This window comes from Myodes glareolus, chromosome 8 (assembly GCF_982192425.1).
Source record: "Myodes glareolus chromosome 8, mMyoGla1.1, whole genome shotgun sequence".
NCBI lineage: Eukaryota > Metazoa > Chordata > Mammalia > Rodentia > Cricetidae > Myodes > Myodes glareolus.
In genome coordinates this window covers 44464148-44481965 of record NC_142033.1, presented here as the reverse complement: position 1 = coordinate 44481965, position 17818 = coordinate 44464148, and the positions used below count along the sequence as shown (strand labels likewise).

General features: G+C 36.8%; 1 protein-coding gene across 2 annotated transcripts in view; it reads left to right on the top strand.

The window, feature by feature from the left end:
- Positions 1–17818, top strand: part of Dthd1 (death domain containing 1) — a 62507-nt gene that overhangs the window by 32577 nt on the left and 12112 nt on the right. The window lies entirely within an intron of this gene.

Below are 17818 nucleotides of genomic sequence, written 5' to 3'. Positions count from 1 at the left end.
TCAATCACCATTAGTAGTAACTGAGAAATACATATTTATGATGTAGAATTTTTGATACATACATAACATGTACTGATCAAGTTGCGAGAATTAGGATAGCCATCACCTCAAACATTAGTTTTTTCAGAGTACCTAGGAAGGAAGAATTTGAATATTCTCCTGTATTTAGCTCTTTCAAGTCCCTGCAAACATGCCATTTGCTGTCCTTATCCCCCACCTACTAGGTATCTTTTAAGTTGCAACCGTCTTTAGGTTTATTTGCTGTATTTAGACCTAGTCTGTCCTGCCCAGTTCCTGGTCTAAACGGTGAGAAGACAGCCTGACTCAGATCAGGCACGAAATATGTGTGATTACACAGGAGAGGTGTTTTGTATACAGCCCTCATTAGCTTCCCTGGGGATCCCAACTGTGAAGTGGATGGAACACATGGACTTTTTCAGATTAAGATCTTAGAGCTTAATTGTGCAAGCCCTTGCCTGTCACCCTGAGGAGAGAAGATGTGCGTGAACACATAAAGGTTAGGAGTGGAGAATGCCCATGAGGACTGCCCTCTGGGCTGCTTAATTGAGCATGTTTCTTCCAGAGAGCGGGGTCATTCTTCTGCAGCTATGACATGATCAGAGGGAGACAAAACTGAGCACGGTAGGACCTTCTCGTATAAAGTGCCAGGACTTTACTTCCACTGTGCAAAGCTGTGGGAAGAGAGAACTTATGTACAGAAAACGGAATTTCAATACAAATGTGACATAAATTGAACTTTCAGTTATCCATTTTTTCTCTGTGGCCTGTATGATTCTTGAAATCATTAGGTAGGTTAGCCAAGGTAGTCAATTTAGGAGTTTATGGAGATTTTCCCTGTGAGAGCTTGTAAGTGATCACCATAAATGTGTCACAAACTCTTTTCCTGCTCTGAGTCTGACACACACTCTCACCCAGTGGCCTGCTCCTGTTGGCTTCCTCTTGTCCCTCTGCCTCAGAGTGACCTTTCCCAGGGAGCTGTCCTGACTTCACCATTTAGTCTAAGCTCAGTGTTCCTCATCTGTACAGGAACAGATTCTGTACTTTATCTCTTTTTATCACTTTTATCTCTTTTTATTACTTTTATCACGTTTCATGACAACGCCTTGCTTATTCTTTCTCAATGAACACTTTTCCACGTTACTGTTTTTATTGCCTTCATTAAGAATCTTTTAGACATTTTCTCGAGCCATTATCAACCCCTCAGAAATTCTATTACAGATAAATGCTTATGTATGTTATTTGTACAAATGTATGTGTGTTTTAAATGGGAGACACATAAATTATTTTTTAATTCTAACTTTTATAGACATAAATTATTTGTTTTTATTTTCATACTCATCTTTATCCCGTGATACCCCCTTTCTTTTCCTCCAATCACCTTCTTCTTTCCACTTAGTCTCCTAGTGGCTACACCATTAGAGAAAAAGATCCATGCTCCTCTAGCAGTTGTTAACAGTCGTTCACTCTTCAGACAGGAAGTAGGCCTCATGAGGATCTCCTGTATCCATGGTGGAAATGGTGGGAGCCCAGTCTATAGCTACTACTCAGGCTTCCAAGAACAATGGCAGATCTGGATGACAGCAGTACATGGTCCACTTACCCATCCTCTGTCCATTAACTTCTTTTTGACCACTCTTCTGCAATGTTCTCTGCATCTTCAGGTGCGTGCATGTGTGCATGCATTTGTTTGTATTTGTGTGTTTATGTTATGTTGTTTAAGACTGAGCACCCATTTGTTACTGATTCTCATCATTTTGAACAAATACGAGTCTCTGAATTAATTGCCACCCTCCTCAAAAACCCATATATCTGTCCCATACTGAAAGTAGAACTAGTTATGGATAAAAATATAAATATCTATTAGGAAGCAAGGAAGGAACACTGGGAGTGAAGCACTAAGTCAGGGAATTAACAAATATAAAATAAAGAATAAATAGCAAAGTATTGCTGCATCGGCATGAAAATACTTAAGTGGGATTGGGGAAATGGTGGGGTTTGGAGGGTTACCGAAAGGTAAAGATACATGTAAAATGTCTATGGCCTTGCCTTATACAATTAAAAAAAAAACAAAACAAACAAGTTTTAAAAAAGTTTGGTATGGAGGTACTTTTCCTTAATGGACGACTAATTCTGTTCTAAGAAGCCATAGGCTTTTAAGCAAAACCTTTATTAGATGTGGAATACCTACCTAGGAGTTGTTGACCAGAAAAGTCTCAGAGGCTCCAAAACAATACAGCCTTGTCTTGGTTCCCAACAAGAATATGCTGATAAAACTGTATCTTGAATACATGCTCTGTTATAGGACACAGAAATCAAAATGGAACTGAGCCACCCCCCCCATCCAAACTAGCCACAGTGCTAGAACATGCTATTCAAGTTTCTGGGAAAGTAAACTCCCTCAGCTATAGATCATGCTTGCTGCAATACAGACCTGCCAGGCAAGATATCTCCTGGTTCACTAGTGCCGCCACTCCTACTATTTTAGAGATAACCAACTGCTCTAAAATTGGATGTGAAGTCCACTCTTTATGTTGGAATCCAGACCTGGTGCTATAATGTTGTTCACAAACACATGGCTAGAAAAGACATCCTCCAACCTGGGAACACACTAGTATTTTTCTAAATAAGCATGTTGTGAAACTACTTTCTGATTATTTCAGAATGTAACTTCCTCTCTCCCTCCCTTCCTTCTTTTCTTCTTATCTCCTCATCTTTCCTTCTCTCTTTCCTCCACCCTGTCCTCTTCTGGTTGCATTTAGAAGACATCTCTCCTGGGGGGCTTTGTTTCTCCACCTGGGAAGGCATGATTGACAACACAAACTTTTAAGTTTTTCTACACAACTCTACCAAGCAACTGACAGCACAGTTTCAGAGTGTCTTTGTAAGAGACTAGATCAATAAAGTCATTTCTACTAGTGTTAAAATTGTGCAAACTTGAAACTTACCATCTTGAAACTATATCATCATGTTAGAGTGTCTTAAATATCTGCTGCTTTTCATAGACTAATTGATGATCAATATGACATCTGTACTTTCTTTTCCTCCCGGATGGGTTTGTACAGGGCTTTCCAAACTCACACTCTAGGCCATAGCTTTACACAAAGCCTCTGCAAATGAGTTCCTCAGAGCTGAGAAAGAATCTGTGGCTGCGGAAGCTTTTCTCCCCGTTTATCACTAATGTGTACCTAAACGGGAACTGAAACTGTGAACTTTGTTTTGTGAACACAGACTACTTCCACAAAATGTAGAGTAAGAAAAAGATCTCCAGCTCAGATAAGCAGCATGAAAATGTGTTACTTCTCAGTAAGTAGAAGTATGCACAGAAGGCAAACAGTAAATACTTCTAGCAGAAAAAAATGCTGTGGCTTACTTTCCATTAATACAAGAAACTATAATATTAAGCACCACTTAGAACAGTTTGAAAACCGTATCCCCTTAAATGATTCTAATTTAAAGCAAACTAACACATAAACTCCACCACAAACAAGTCCACCCTAGTACCTTGGGAAGGTCTAGATAGCTAAGTGTTTGTTACAGGATAAATAAAATCGAAATGTCCTTTTTACCTGTAAGGTCAAGACTTCAAGAATTTTGAAAAAAAAAAAGCATCTCAAAGACACACTGTGTCATCAGAAGGTCACTGTGTGTTATGTGTGTATACAGTCACACATATTTGCACACAAGTAATCACAAGGTATAATATTAATGCACTGTAAGACTCCTCAAACAATGATGATCATTTGCAATTTTTATGTGTTTACTTCCTGCTTGTGAGAATACCTTATATCCTTCAACTTTCCTACTTTGCTCATTCCTCTAAATTAATTTAAATTAATTCCTTTAAATTAATTCCTTAAAAAACATGTTCTGTATGTGATGGGCCACATATACAATAGTGATCCAGTATGGATAGTATATTATTTACTTCTCTTGTCACTGCAACCAAATACCTTGTGAAAAGCACGATATGAAGATTTGTTCTGGTTCACAGTTAGATGGTAAAGCCCATCTTGACACAAAGGCTTGGTGACAAGAATGGTTGGTAGCTGGAGCACTGGGGTGTTCTCGAATTGGTGTGTTTTAGGAGTCATACAGAAACAAATGCAGGGTTTAACCTTTTTTCTCCTTTTTACCTTCCAATCCAGTGTGGGACCCCTATTGCATGGGATTTTGCAACCCACGTTCAAAGTCTTCCCTTCTCTGTCTAACTTCAATGTACACATTCTCCCAGATACCAGAGGTGTGTCTCCCAGGCAACTCCAAATTCCCCTAAGATAACAATGAAGAAAAAATTGTAATAGTCTAATCCTTCTCTTGTTTCTCTGAGGTCCATCTTTTATTTCTAGGACAGCGGTATCTTTAATGTATTATTCAGATCACATGACTGCTGCAAACTCTGCAATGACTCTCGTTTCCCTTAGAGCATGGGCTCCGCTCATGTGACAGAAATATGTTCCAAGATTTCCAGTGCCTGCTAGAAATTGTCGACATCTAAGGGAATGGACTTCTTTATGTGTATATCGCTATGATAAAGTTGTACTTTATAAATTATGCAGGGTAAGATATTAACAAGCACAACTAACAATTAAGTGGAACAATTTATAATTTACTATAATAAAATTTCCTTAAGATTTATGATTTTTTTATTTCTGGGAATTTCCATTCAATACTTTCAACTTTAATTGACCATGTTACCAGAGAGGCTGGAAGATACTGAGACCAGAAACTACAAACCACTCAGAAGAGGCAGCTATTGCAAAAGTCTCTATGTGACCTATAAGCCCACTGATTCCAGATCCTTGTATCCCATCCCCTTCACTGGTTCGGCTCCAATCCCACAGTTATTCCATTCCTGCTTCTAGAGCACACCACAGTCTTCTGATTTAAAACTCTGTGTTAGTGATTATTCTGACCTAAATGGTTCTCCTAACATCTACCTATATGCCAATACCTCAATTTTCATTGCTTGGTCAAATTTTACATTCTCTAAATCCTCCTCTGAATCTATTTAATGGGTAATATTTTTCTGTTCTCTAAATTCAATACTCTAGTCCCTGCTTAGCCTACTTTAACTTTGTTCCCTCTAAAGCACTGGAGACTCATGTGTTAGGTATGCTGCAGGAACACAGACAAACAAGCAGCAAAAATGTAAATAAATTCTATGATTGCAGAAAGCTTTCTTCTGTTCCATCATTATCTAGTAACACGGATGTAGAGCAATGCTTGGCATAGATTACATGTTAAACAAATTCTGGTTGCTTGAGTGCATTAATAAATATAGCTTATATTATAGATAATAAAAATGAGAGAAGAAAATGAGAAAAGTCAAGGAAGAAAGCAAATTAGCATCAGAGGATAAACAAACTTAGTGGCATGTTTGTGAAATTAGGACAGTCACAGAAGGCCAACAGTGAGTTAACTTTTGGGGTGAAGAGGAACTCACGATGAGAAGCCCCTTTATCTATGTTTCTCAGAGAGTATTAGATGAGGTAAAGAAAACAGTAGATTCCAAGCCTCTGTGATGCCTTTAAGAAACATCATCATGGATAATATGCAATGGTAGCTACAAAGTCTACAAGAAAAGTCAGAGGGTCTTAGTGGTACCTGGTAATCAAGATGCCCTTCTAAAAATGGCCATGCCAGCAATATGTCTAAAATATGTGGCCACAAAGGACCATAGTTTGCCTATAAATCATTTCCTCAGTTGTGCCTTAAACACGCTTTTTCAGAGATGCTCTAGAACTTTCTATTGATATTATATGCATTTGTATGCCTGAAAAAAAGAAAGCACGTTTAAAAATTAGATGAAGAGTTTTGGGGTGGAAGGAAGTGGTTAGAATGTTTGGTGCTAGAGCGTGTGCTTCAGAAATTTCCCAGATGGCTGACTATGTGACATTTGGTTGCTTTCGTCAGCTTGGGCTGTGACTACATCATCTTTCTCCCACCTGTTCAGCGATTTTGCTTTGAATAGGGAAGGCTTCAGTCTCGTGGCTGAAGCGTACCTGAGACTGGACTTCCCAGTAATAACTCAATGACAGGCTTATATAAGCAACAGAGACCGAATTCTGCTGAGATTGAACTTCCTTAAAAACAAAAAAACCAAACAGTCAAAAAACCCCTGTGAACTCATGACATTTCATCCCACCACCTCTAGTTAAAAAAAAAAAAAAAGGTACTGTCAGCATTTGCTCTTCCACCACATTTAAAAGGGCACCGTTGAAGGCCGGAAGTGTGCGGATACGCTGCAAGCCTTGGTTTGCCGGCAGCATCCCATCACTTTCTCTTGATTTTGGATGTTCATTGCATTCTCCCTACCCTGTAAGGCTGATTTTTAAAACGTATTTTTTCTAACAGCCTGAACCAATAAAGTGTTCTTAAGTGAATAGATGAATAGATTCTGGAATAGCAGAAATGCTTATGATCACAGGCACCTTAGCTTTCCTACAATTTTCAGATGTGGTACTTTGATAAAAATTAATTAGGATTAATAACTAAAGCCTCAATAGCACAAATGGGTAGTACTAACTGTACTCAGTGGGTTATAAATAAAAAAAAATATTTAGAAAGAAAATGTTGTTAAAGGAGTGGGACTTTGAGATATAGCTATGCTTAAGATATAGTGTATGTGTGTAGAAATTTTTCAGAATAAATAAAGTATTATTTGAAAAAGTTGAATTTATTATTCTGTTTCCGGATAATAAGAAAAGAAGTTAGGAATACACACACACACACACACACACACACACACACACACACGCATGCACGCACGCACACACACACACACACACACACACACACTTTAAAGCCTATCAGAAAACCCAGGATAATTTGATTTTTGTAGAAACGTTGAATTTCTGGAAGTTTTGGACTTTTCTATGTCTTAACTCCATGTTTTCTATAGTAAAGGCAAATCCAGGGATGAATCTGTTGCTTTATGCTCCACCCTTTGTCAATCAGAAAATAAATTCACTAAGATCCTGATAAACTGAAATACTATGCTAAGTTGTTCAGAAAGAGACCTTAGAACACTCAGTTCTAAATTGGATGTCTCCATCCAATCCCTCCCCTCAGAGATCAGGGAATCAAGTGAAAGAGGAGGCAGAGAAATTGTCCGAGCCACAGGGGATGGAGAAATCTAAGGAAACAAGGCTCTCTAAATCAGCATGATTTATCTGTGTTCAATGAGATGTGTAGATGTTACCTTCAGCAATCGAGCTTTACTATCTATTTGTGGAGCACAGTCAACCGTCTTGGCAATAGCCTGGGTTGTTGGGAGTTTCCATGGCATTCCTTTGACCAACAACTCCATTATATGTAACACATTCCAGGGAAATGGACATTTCATTTGTTGGCGAAAGATCTCATTGGAGCTTTGTCTCCCTGGTCATTTGGTAATTCCATTTGGATTCCTTTCACATATATAAATATATTAAGAAGCTCCCACTGTATTAGTTTTCTATACAACTCCTCTAGTGGGCCCTAGTTTTAGCTAAACCTCCCAATATTTACTCTTTAACACCTTCTTTCTACCCCTCTCCATTTTCCACCATTCCAGGTCAACTCTCCCATCTACCCATAACCCTCTTTTCTATAATCCCTTTCTTGAGAGATTCCACCACCTAGTTCCTTGCTCCTACCAAACCTTTGTGGGTATACAAATTATAGCCCACTTATTGAAGAGTTAACAACTACATCCATATATAAGCAAACATGTATTATATGTTTTTGAGTCTGTGTTACTTCACCCAAGATTATTTTTCTAGTTCTATCCATTTACTGTAAATTTTATATCACTTTTAATTATTGTCATTTTGAGTTTTCATTTTCTTGTTATGTACAGCTGATTAATAGCCATGGTGAAAATGTATATTATCTTTATCCATTGATATGTTGATAGACAACTAGGCTATTTCCAACTTCTGACTATTATGAATAGAATGGTAATGGACATGTTTAAGCAAGTGTCTCTGTAGTAGGATGAATTGTCCTTTGGATATATGTCTACTAGTGGTATAGCTGAATCTTATGGTAGTGAGATTCCTAGATTCCTTGGAACCGCCACACTGATGTCCATAATGGCTGTAGAAGTTTACACTGCCACCAGCAGGAACTTACCCTACATCTTTGTCAGCAAGAACTGTCATTTATTTTAATGTTCTTGGTCATTGTGACTGGTATAAGACAAAATCTCAAGGTAGCTTTTATTTAAAATGAAAACATTTTAAAAGTTATAAAACAATATAAGAGATAAATAGGAACCACATACAACAATACAATAAAATCCACGGACAAGGTCTTATGATAAACTGCCCTACAGAGCCAAGATAGACTATGTCAGAGAAGTGCTAAATCTTGTTTGCTTTTATGTAGCAGTTTTCTCTCACACTGAAGCATTCTATCCTGAGAAACTCTTTAAACAGTAAGTAAGTATTTCAAAATAACTTCAGAAAGTGCCTAAAACTGACAGGACTCACTAGGCCTCCCCCTGTTGGAGTAAGCAATAAAAACTGAGAGTCCCCTCAGAGGAGGATGCTGAGCCATAAAGAACTCTCAGATAAGCAAAGCAGACTCTGATGCCAGTCTGGAAGAAGCAGAAACCAGTCAAGCTGCTAGAAGAAGTTTGGAGCAACTGAGGCCTCTGAAAAAGAGACTTCAATCTGTTGAGCTGCCTGCAGCCTGTGCAGTGTGATCTAGGTCCTCAGCTTTGTGAGTTATCACCCATGCTGGGCTGGGTCTTGTTGATGCAGCTATCTGTGAATCTTTCTCCTCCTGTAAGTAACCCCTCACTCACATTCCTCTATGGAACCCAGTAAATCTCATTGATTCACCAAGTTGGATTTTGATGGTATTCACATTTTGGTCTGTCACAGTTTCGCTATCTGAGATAAATAGTCATGTATGCTGCATTCTCTCAGAAAATGTTTTGTTACACATCATGTACTAGGGTGACTTTGGGATGGGCAACAGTGATTGAAAAAGAAATTTGACTCTAGAGAGGGTTAAGAGAAAGTATCACAGTGTGAACAGAAACTTCACCCAGGGAAAGCATCAGGTGTATTTCAGGAACATGTAATGAGTCCTTTGAGGACTGTGTGAAAGACCTGGAAACTTCATTTTGAGATAAGTTGAGACTTGATTATGGAGGGGTTTGAACTCCATTTTTGGGTCACCTGAATATCTAATTTTTCAGTGGTGTAGGAGAATTGTCTGTATTCTGTCAATTATGTTTTAAATAAATGCTGATTGGCCAGGCAGGAAGTATAGGTGGGAAAACCAGACAGGAAGTGGAGGTGATGCAATGAGAAAAGGAGAATTCTGGGAAGGAGGAAGCTGATTCCTCCCAGTCCTGCGCAGATCACCAAGGAAGCAGGAATTTACCTGCTAACTGAAAAAGGTACCGAGCCCTATGGCTAAAATAGATCAGAATAATGGGTTAATATAAGTCATAAGAGCTAATAAGAAGCCTGAGCTAATGGGTCAATCAGTTTTATAACTTATGGAGACCTCTGTGTGATTTTCTTTGGGGCTAAATAGCTGTGGGAACCAGGCAGGACAGAAAATCCCAAGCCAGCCCATCATGCAACACTTCATTGATGTTGTGATGGATTTTATGACACAGAGAATACAATCAGGTAAAAATCTACCCAGAGACATAGTAAACAAATAATCCGAGGTTTCTACTTTATAACTAAATTTAATTTGATAGCAATTTTATTTAATTTAATTTATATGAATTTAATTGAATAGGAATAACTAATAACAAGCCGTTGGAGAAGCTTAACCAGGAGAGTAAATGGTAAAATTTTGTTTGCAGTATCATTGTAATAGATGGTAATATATTCAGGATATGAATTACTATCAGTAAATCAAAGAATAGTTAAATAATACATGGATGAAATGGTGATGTTGGTAAGACGAGAACAAGGACGCAGAGGTTGAGGGATGGAGACAACAGTACTTGTGGATATTGGTGGAGCTAGGAGATAGAAGGACAATAGAGGAAGCTGTGGGAAGGGGTTTTTGGCAACTGGTGTGACCTGTTGTCTTATGATCAGTGCAGTATTTTATTGACTTTCAGATTTGCATTCATCTCTATTCTAAGTACAGAACCACTGAAACTATTTTCCCTTGAGGACCTGTGATCAGTGCCCTTTTCTATTCTAGACCAGCTTTTATGTAATCGAAACCATGGGATTTCTCAAAATTCAATGAGAGATTTATCATTTTTTTTATCATTCTTATGAGGATTCTTCTATAGGCAGTAGGTATTCCTGGTCACGTTGGCATTGAAGCCCTTCCCAACTCCCATCCTTATGCCCTATAGCCTTTACAAGATGCCTTGCCCCAAGTAACATCTTTTGTTCCATTTCTATTACTCATCATAACCATGACCACTTCAGGATCTCTTATCATAAGTTCTTACTTACTTATAGCAGGGATCATTGCACTTGGCTCTGTTGTCACCTCCTTAGAGAAACTCTTACATTTACTAAACAATAACAAGGAAACTTGGTGATAGGTGCTGAGGAGTAACTGTCACCAAAGTATGTGCACATATACTAATGTATGTTCCATTGCCATTATTATTTATATAAAGTAATTGGTAATACTGATTGTCATACTCTGATAGAAATTGGATTAAACATTTACGCTTGTTATATGATTTTCTGAAAAAAGTACATTATTGAAGAAATAGATGAACAGTAAAATTTTCCCATCAGGAGAAATAGTACATCTAATTTAATAGTACAACAGACCTGATCTGATTCTAGTGTCAGCACAACTGACCATGACACCCTATTTTATCATGTGTGACTAAGTTCATTGGGGATAGAGGACCTCATTAAATTTAATATTCTCTCCTCAGATGCTTTCAATAATATTTTACTGAACTCATTATTTAATAAATGAATACATACTAATAACAATCTTGAACAATTGAAGTGTGTTTTAATAACTGACAAAAGTTTAATCCATTTTCTACTCAGCTAATAGGCAAAAGTTTCTCATGACTGCAAAGTAAGGGTTATTGCTGGGATTTCTATATAAGACCTACGACTATGTTTGTGAATGTCCAGGCCTTTCTGGTAACTTTCATTTCCCTGTTATCAGAAAGTCTATTCCTACCTATAAGCCCATTAAAGAAAAAACAAAATAAATCAGGAAATCAAAAATCATTTAGAATATTCTAGAAATAATTATTCTCAGAATTTAGTCACCTTGGTGGATCTTTTGATTGACAAATCTATAAGGAGTATAATATTAAAGTGGAGCCATCAAAAAAAGTTTTGGGGTGTTGTATAAATTCTAATGAATGGCTTCTTTTCTGTTTTTATGGTGTAGGAGAATTGTCTGTATTCTGTCAATCATGTTTTAAATGAAGCTGATTGGTCAGGCAAAAAGTATAGGTGGGTCAAAGTAGAGGTGGGGCAATGAGAACAGGAGTATTCTGGGAAGCAGGAAGCTCCCTCCTCAGTTCTATCCAGTTCACCGAAGAAGCAAGATGTGAGCTGTCCCACTAAAGGTACTGAGCCATGTGGCTAACATAGATAAGAATAATGGGTTAATATAAGCTACAAGAGCTAATAAGTAGCCTGAGCTAATGGGCCAATCAGTTTTATAACTTACAGAGCTCTCTGTGTGATTTTCTTTGGGGTTTGATGGCTGTGGGGAAATGGGCAGGACATAAACTCCAACAAGCAGGCTCCTTTATGTTACATTTTTGTAAAAATAAGTAGCACCTTTCATTTAGCTACATTTGTAGATTAAAGAGACCTGATTTTTGCAAAAGCAACTTGGAATTTTGAGTAGGTTTAAAAACTTTTATTAGCAAGTGTGAATATTTATGAAGTTCCAGTATATGTGAAGTGTTTCATTGACTCATGTAACATATATTCTGCTTTTCTTGTTTTTTTCAGTAAAAACAAATGAGAAACCCTGAAGCCAAGATTACCAATTTAAGACTCAGATTATTCTATTCCAGACTGTTTTTGACTGTCTTTAAATACTGTTCGTGTGGTTTCTGAACTATTCAGATTTTTTTTTTATTATTTTACAAATGCAGCCATTGGTAGAGGAAGCTCTTCCCACCTTCCAAGTTCCTTAGATTCCTTGGCTTTTTCCTGAATTGATTCATCTTCTTAAAGGGCCTGAAAGCTATCTTCCATTGTGACTAGATTTATCAAGGCAAGGGGAACATATTCATTTTTTTCTTAGTCACAAAAGCATAATAACATTATACCTTAAAAATGAAATTAAGTTTCAATTTTAAACAATGGTAAAAGTAATGAAGAAGCAATTACAAAACCTGCTGCATAGAAACAAGAACAGTCCTAAAACAAGGACAGTCTGAGCAAGTCCAGTGAGGGGTCATGGCACTTCCACAGTGGCAACATCTGACTTTCAATTCCAAACTTGATTCTTTCATTTATTTCCTTGTGAGATCTATCTAGATTAAAAGAAAAAAATGGCTCTGAACTCTTGGTATTTTGTTTTCTGGTGATCTTACTTGTCTGTAGGTTTGGGATGACCTTTCGGCCCCTCCATGGGATGATACTTCCTTTCATTGTGACTGCAGACTGTCTTTTTCTAGGTCTACGCTGATTACAGAGTTTTCAGAATGTCTATGTGACAACAACCACAGGTTATTAGCCCATGATGGTGCCTTTTAGTTTATTTAAAAATCTTCAGGTATGCTGGTGTGTAGACACATAAATGTGCTACAAAATAAATAATATGCAGAAGAACTTTACTGAACATTTCTTCGATCATTTTACACCTTGATTTGATGGTACTATTCTTCTTGTAGAAAAATTTTAAAGAAAACAAAATATGACCTACCATTTCATCTACAAAATAATACTTGCAAATACATTTCTAAAGGGTGAGTACAATAAATGATCACAATACATTAGCTTCCTCTGTAATAAGCACCAGCAGGCTTATGTTCTATATTCAATGAGAAATTAGTTTTTCTCTTTTCTTTTGATTTGTAAAAGACAGGGTCATAATAGGACCCAGTCACAGCATTTGTCTTCTGCCATCCTCTTTTGTAGTCTTCTTCTATCCCTGGAGAAGGGAATGAGCAATTTTATTTATTTATTTACTTATTTATTTGCTTATTTATTTATTATTGAAAATTGATTCTTCTCTCAAACAATGCATCCTGACCATAGTTTCCCCTCCCTCCACTCCTCCAAGCTCCTCTCCATCTCTCCTCTTCCCCAGATCCACTCTCTTTCCATTTTCCCTTCAGAAAAATAGCAGACCTCCAAGAGAACATAACCAAACTCTTTTGTTGAAACTCAACTTTGGAGTAGAGTCTTGGATCATAGTTAATCTGCTATTCTGGGAATTCTTAGCTCCCACAACAGAAGCAATCTTCTATAATCATGTTGGTTTTAAATGCTTAGTCACTTATAGACACGCTGGCAAGATTTTTTTGTTCTACTCTTATAGGGACACAGCTCTTAGGGACAGTTGAGCAGACACTGCCACCATCCCTCTACCCGCCTGGACCTGGCTTTCTCTGATGTAGAAGAGTCTAGTTCCCTTGGTGACTCATTATTCCCATGCCATTAAAATGTTTTCTCTAGAGCTTGGAAAGACATAAACACTGTCCATACCTATTTATCCAGTGTTTTGTCATTACTCGAAAAAAAAAAAAAAGAATGCTTCTTTGACACAATGCTTGTCCTCAAGTCTTGAAGTTGCTGGTAGTGTTTCCATTTTTTTCTTAAATTAATTCATAAATTACCTTTAAATAAAAAATAGGTTCACGTGGTGATGTAGCTCTTCTCTTTTTAGTCCCTTCCTCTGATCTTGTGAATAGAACACAGGCTGGTGTTAATGTCTCTATCACTTGCAAAACTCCATTTTTAGCTGAAAATTATTCTCAGGTTCAGAAATCTTGGCTAGCAACAGAATTTAGCAATGCTGTTTTGTTTTAATTGCACTTATTTTTAGAGCTTCTTTTTTGTTTATATAAGTGAACTTCCTGTTAAGTAGGCAGCAAATAGTAATTTTTAAGAATAAACAAGTCATAGCTGGTTATATTTTGAGCACTTTGTTGTATATTATGCCATGCTTTAAAGGAGCATGATATAATTCAGTGTCTCATTTCAATGTTACTGGGAAACAATTGCTATTATTCTTGCTTAAAGTGAGGAACCAAGGAAAAAGGTAATATTTTGGTCAAAGTCACAACTAAATGAGTACTAGTGCCAAGAGTCAGGTTTTAAACCTCCATCTCATACTACCTTCAAGTCCAAAGAAGCAAAATTGGCATCTATGAATGATGCATGCAATGTAGAAATTACTGGAATAACTAAATGCAAAGATATACGCTATATTCATTTTATATGCAAGTTTTAAATTACAGTTATAAATGTGGAATCGATTTTTTCTTATAGATAGTAGGTTGAATGGTATGTCTGTCATTTTGAATGTATATTTCTAACCAAATTGTTTTCTTTCTTTAAATCTGTTCTCTTCATCTGTAAAGTACATAATAACTACTTCATCAGATACCCACAAAACTGCATTTTGCTGCAAAGATTACAGGTTATACCCTTTAGAGAAACTCCTAACATACGATTACCAATCAAAATCATTGTCAAATATGTTATCAGAGAACATTCTCTTCTAATTAGAGTTTTAAAAAGACCCAGGTTTTAAATCTAGTTTTGTAATTTCCTAGCCATGTTGACTTCATAAATTTATGTTTGTGAAATAGAAATGATAATTAATCAAACTACTGTTTTCTTTTTGGAATGAAATAATGTCATAAAGGATCGACTGAGACAATCCTGCAATAAGTTATTATTTGACAGACAGTTATGATGAACCTAGACATATCATAGAATTTCTGCTAGTATTAGTTTCATAACAGATCACTTATTTGATTAATAGTCTATCTAGCTTGTCTATAATATGAAATCATTAAGAAATCAGTGTAAACCATCAGTTACAAACCTAAAAAAATGGCTTACAGTTATTTTGCTATAACTGTTCTCAAATGCAAATGATGATTATTATTAAATAGTCATTCACACAAAATCAATTGGTTAAAGTAAGCAGTTGTATTGGTTGGTTTTCTATTGCTCTGAAAAAAACACTATGAGCAATGTAATTTATAAAATATTTGATTGGATTTACAGTTTCAGAGGGTTAAAATTTATGGTGGCAGAGTGAGGACATGAAGGCATGCAGCCAGAACAGCAGCAGAGAGCCCATAACTCACTCCACAGCAGAAGGGAGACAGAGCCCACTGGGAAGAGTGGAAGGCTTTTGAAGCTTTATAACTGCCTGTCACCTAGTGACACCTCCTCCAACAAGAACACACCTCCTAATGCTCCCCAAATAGCTAATAAAGACCAACTACTCAATTATGTAAGCCAATGGAGGTCATTATTGATGTAGGAGAGTCTACTAACTATCTATTTATTTCATTGGTTAATTAATAAAGAAAACTGCTTGGCCTGATAGGTCAGAACATAGGTAGGTGGGGAAGACAGAACAGAATTGTGGGAGAAAGAAAACAGAGACAGGCAGATGCCATGGAACCAGCCGCCAGGTCGGACAAGGTGAATCTTTCCCAGTAAGCCACCACCTCGTGGTGCTACACAGATTATTAGAAATGGGTTAATCAAGATGTGAGAATTAGCCCATAAGAGGCTGGAGATAATGGGCCAGGTAGTGTTTAAATGAATACAGTGTCCGTGTAATTATTTTGGGGGTAAGCTAGTCAGGATCTGGGTGCGACCGCCCCTTTCTTCTACACATTCTCATTCAAATTACTGTTAACAGTCAAGGCCAGAACTTGCCTATGGTGGTTTAAAGCTTCTTATAAAAACCCAGGCTAAAGATATGCAGACAAGTACTAGTTAGATGCATTTTGGGTCTATTGTTAGTCTATTAAAGATATCCTAAAGATATGCAGACAGATACTAATTAGATACATGTTTTAGTCTATTCCTAAAATAAACTTGTGTGTATTTTAATAACAAAACTAATTACTTGGTTACCAAAAAAAAATCTGTGGCAAGATGGTTAAAGTGTGAGGAGTGTGAGGTAGAACTAGATGAAGGAGCTGTTACCATAAGACACTATAATAAGGACCTGTAAATTTATCTTTATGATTAAGTGCTGTTATTCATTCTACTATACAGTGTCAATGTGTAAAGATACTCAAAAGAACAGGGAATCTTTAGCATAATTATCTGATCAAAGTAATTCTTCTCTAAAGGATCCCATATTGGAATGCACTAGAAACTAAATAGGACAAATTTATTATTTATTACTTCTACATCTACCAAATCACAACAATATTTTCCTAGCTGCCTTTGAAATTAGTTTACTACCTAAGGTTGAATTAAAATAGAGTATTGCTCCAGGTCTCAAAGACATATTTTATATCATTGTTTCTACTTAACCACTTAAGATATGTACGAAATAGTCTGGGTGATTTAGTTTCCCCCAATTTTTTCCTTTTAAAGCTTCATTTTGTGTTTTACCGGTTATTGTGGTAGAACCCCATCATCTTTGCTGTGTTCTCAACTATGACCCACATTCAACCATTTAGGGTGGAGGGTGCAATGGTGATATAATGTCACCAAACAAATCACCCTAAAACCAGTCCACAATGGCTCATTCTTCCTCTGCAATGTTTTTTCCTTTATTCTCACACACGTATTTCTATAGTGATGCTGGCCTGGCTACTGAATGCACCATCATAAGCTCCCTGAAAACATGTTACAATGGACGTAAGTCATAACTGATATTGAAATGCTTAGTATTTTCCTGATCAAAGTACTGTCAGAGCTCAGATGGTTCACAACAGCTTAGTGCAGAGCTGCTGTGAGACACAGGACAAAGCACTATTCCTGAGGCTACTGTGCAATGGTGACACTGACTGAGATGGGGTTTCTGTTTACCTAAACCTCTGTTTACATCATAATTACAGATGAAACTTCGGACACTCACCAATTAGAAGGTTAGTGCTGTGGAAACCCTTCATACATGCAAAAATGACATCCAGTTCTCTCCAAACTTGGTGTGATTAAAAAAAAAAGGTGACTTAAACTGAGCATACATTATGTGTGAAGAAATGACCCAAGCCATGGCATTTAAAATGCTTTACAGACTCTCTGTCTGAATCTCTATTGCTATAAACAGAACCAGTGAACAATTAGGAAGAATTAATTCTAGGGTCTATAAAACAGTATGATATCTATCTATCTATCTATCTATCTATCTATCTATCTATCTATCTATCTATCTATCTATTTATCTATCTATCTATCATCTATCTATCTACCATCTATCTATCAATGTAGATATGCATATATACATATATTGCAGAACAGTTTGTGATTGCCAACGTACAGAAAATACTAACATAACAAGGAAAGCCAAGACTGATCAGTCTTGTTTTTAGAGAGTGGAAGACCTACAAGGGAGAAAACGGGAGTTGCTAAAGGACTTAAAACTAGAGAGTTTAATAGGTAACTCTATGTCAGTTTGTTAAAAATTACACAGAAAAGCAACTCAACTCACAGATATGAGCTCCGCTAGATTCTTTAGTAAACTTGAATAGTTCACTAAGAGGATTATTCTTAGGCAGTACAGAAAGAATAGTCAGCATGTTTAGAATCCTGACAATCGAAGTCTTAAAACTCAATACTTATACCTTCTTCAAGCCTAAGTGGCTATTTTGGGTTTCAGCTCTATTTATGACATTTTATGAGAAGTGACTTATAATAGCAGTATAAATATGTACCTGCACATATACAAATTA